The following is a 3,799-nucleotide window of genomic DNA, read 5'->3' as shown; positions in this document are numbered from 1 at the left end:
ATACAAGGTGTATCATGGAGAAACAAGACAGATTAAAATCTGAAAGACACAAAGGAGAGAATTGTCACTTAATTAAATAGGCTCATGGACGTAGGTCTATGTGCATGTATATAAAAATTTAGTAGTGTTTAATCATGAGTAACAGTACTGTTTTTAATTATCTTCATCCTAACCCATTAAAAAAAAACAAATGAACAAAACAAGTATTACATATTTTAACTTAACAAGAGAATGCATCGTTCAGTCCGTGACAATCCTGGAGACTCATGGCTACAAAAATAGAAAACTGGGCTCGAAAGTCACATTTGAATCAAATTTCACCTCCACTGTTTACCGCACATGATTTTGGTCACATCATTAATTCTCTGAATCTTAGTTTCTCCAAATAAGGTAAGAACCTGGTGCTTAGGGCATTAGCCATGTTTAACAAATGGAAAATACTTCTGCCGTTAGCAGGGAGAAACAGGTAATAATTCTTCTTCCTGAATGTCACACGACACTGCAGCTTCTGGAAAACAAAAGCTGCTTAAATGTTTACTTTTATGATATCAAACTAGTCTGACTTCATTTTTACTGACTTACTGATCTTTGTAGTTGCTGAATTTTATTTTGTTCTGGAACAGGAAGTACCTGTGTCTCTGTACGTTAAAATCAGTCATCCACACATGTCCAAAGTACATCTTGCACACCATTGCTTCAAGAGAAACCCCTATAAACCATACCTGAAACTCATGGTAGTGAGGGAATCATACATATTTATTACCACGTCTAAATATTTAAATACTTAGCGGCAAATGTTTGCCTAGTTCTCACAGTTCTGTATGTGACATTTTCCTAAGTACCTTAGTGTGCAATTAAAGCTGTGATTTCAGGCCCCTAGAGGCTCAAGATCTTTCAGCCACCTGTTTCAGGGGGTACATACGTAACTTCCTTAGAGTGAGCTGTATATATTTAAAGCCTAAAACGAGATAGGTTTGCTATCTGTGTGAGCTATGGTCCAACAGATAGGCCATAAATTTACCTTTCCTCCTGGCCCCCTGAATTCTTTTGGCTTCTTTGGGTGCTCTGGCAACCATGGGGTGAGGAGGACTGGTCACTACACTAGTTCACAATTTCTGAAATGTTATTAAAGGAATTTCATAAGATGTATTTTTAATATACCTTGTTTACAGTAAATGTATTTTGAGAGCCTTGCATATGGTTTCCTGTATCAATAATTCATTTCTTTTATAGCAGAATAGTATTCAATTGCATTATAAATACACCATAAATTGTCTATTCACTTGCCTGTTTCTTTTTCTTCTTTCTTTTCTTTCTTTTTGGTTTTTTGAGACAGGGTTTCTCTGTAGCTTTGGGGCCTGTCCTGAAACTGACACTTGTAGACCAGGCTGGCCTTAAACTCACAGAGATCCACCTGCCTCTGCCTCTGAAGGGCTGGGATTAAAGGTATATGCCACAAAACTCCCAGCTTCATTTACCTGTTTCTGACATTTGGGTTGCATCTACTTTGGGGCTACTATGATTAATATAGCTATGAACATTTGTGTACAGTTCTTTTTTTTCATGGTTTATTTTTTTTATTTAAAAATTTCCATCTCCTCCCCTCCTCCTCCCCCTCCCCTCCCCTCCACCCTTGTGTACAGTTCTTTATATGGGAATGTGCTCACTTGTTTTGAGTAAATGTCTAAAGGCTAACTCATAGAATTTGTGTGTGTATAATAGCTAAAGATAATCTTGAAATATTTTCTTCATGCAAAGTAACATTTTATAGTCCTAGGAGCAAAATACAACATTCTACGCACTCTATATTAGCAGTTGGTATGGTAACTGTCCTATTTTAATTTTTAAAAATTTTATTAATTATTACAAATGTCCTCAACCATTGTTGCTTTCTAGATGTGCAGGATATGTTCAATAAAGTAACATTTATACATTTATTCTGATTTTATTTGTTTTCCCCTTTTATTAAAAATAGATTATTTTCTCATATACTACATCCTGTTGGTTTCCCCTCCCTCAACTCTTCCTGGTTCTTCCCTGCCTCCTCTCCCACCCAGATCCCCACCCTTTCTGACTCTCATTTTAAAAAGAGCAGGCTTCTAAGAGATAGCAACAAAACATAACAAAATAAAATAGAAGACAAAACAAAAATCATCACATCGAAGTTGGACAAGACAAATGAGCAGAAGGAAAAGAGCCCCAACATATAATTGTACCTCATTTTATTTTTGTGTCCTATTTAATTTTGGTGTGGGGTCCATGCATGGCCTGTGAGGATGTATGTGCACATGTATGAGCAGAAGCCGCAAGTCAACACCTGGTATCTTCTTCGATTGAGCTCCACTTAATTGTTGTGAGAAAGAATCTCTTTGCTGAACCTGGATCCATGAATGCTTTGTGTAGACTGACTAGTTAGTAAACACCCATATTTTGCTTTGTTTCGGTACAGAGTCTCTCTATGTAGCTCTGGCTGTCTTGGAATTTGCTACATAGACCAGGCTGGCCTTCAAATGTACAGATATCTACCTGCCTCTGCCCCCCGGGGTGCTGGAATTAAAGGTGTGCGTCACAAGGTGCCCTATCAGAGCAACAGGAAAGGCATGTGACCCCAAGTACTGAGATAAAGGTGTGAGGCACCATTCCCTGGCTCTGCTTCTCTTTGAGACTGGATCAATCTAGTGTAGCCCAGGGTGGCCTTGAACTCACAGAGATCCTTCTGCCTCTGCCTCCCGAGTGCTGGAATTAAAGGTGTGCTCCACCATTGCCTGGCCTCTATGGCTAACTAGTGACTTCACTTCACACTCTGATCTTCAGACAGGCTTTATTTGTTACAGCACAAACAAAATACCACCGCAGCCTAGTATGCATGAGACCCCCAGTGTCCAATAAAAAAATAAAGTGTATCAGAGAAATAAAAGGGATAGAGCTCTAACTTCATCCAATAAATTGTGTAATGAACTTCAACCAGCTGTCTTCATGGAGTGGTTCTGAGAGATGCCATATAATCCAATAACATGGTGTAATAATCAGCTCACTGGTGATGGAAGCCATTTGTAAAAGAGTCCCTGGAAAGCCTATTCAGTGTATTCAACAAGGACTTCCTAAGTAACTTCTGTAAACAAGATTCACTGGTATACAGGACACACAGTGCTTGTCCTTGACCTATTAATAACTTAGCAGGGAAGTCACAGGTGAAAGTTGATGAATATAATGAAAAATAGAATAAAGCATGCCATCAGGACATTTACGAGAGGGTCGAGCTTAGTAAAATGGACTTGAAGAAAAATTCATTTGTTTCATGAATACATTTTATGTTTACGTAAGTGATTACAAAATATTTCTAATGTACTGTGTCCACAGTGCTGTGTTGATGACACTGGAAAATAAAGATGCATAAAACATGAGGCTTGCTTTAAAAACTTCTCCAATTGAGCTACAGATCAATAGAAAGAAAATGAACTAAACAGCATAAGCTACAATAAGATTATTTATTGTTAGTTTGAATGGCTCAATTGCCCATTAAAACGCTGTGCCTCAAGACCTATAGACTTTCATTGCTTCTGGGAAATCCTTTCCCAATGCCTAATAGCCACTGCTAGCCAGACTTTCCCGGGGCTTAACACACACTGCCTTATAGGAGAGTAATTTATGTGCATCTCTGGTTGAGCTAAACAGTCAACTTTGTCTTCTCTACAGGGCTGTGGATGTAGCTCAGTAGACAACATTTGTCTTCAAGGAAGGCCTTGGTATGCTCCTGACAACCACAGACTTTGATCCACAGGTCTTTACATATTTGGAT

This window comes from Arvicola amphibius, chromosome 17 (genome assembly GCF_903992535.2).
Source record: "Arvicola amphibius chromosome 17, mArvAmp1.2, whole genome shotgun sequence".
Classification (NCBI taxonomy): Eukaryota; Metazoa; Chordata; class Mammalia; order Rodentia; family Cricetidae; genus Arvicola; species Arvicola amphibius.
This window is presented reverse-complemented; position numbering follows the sequence as displayed.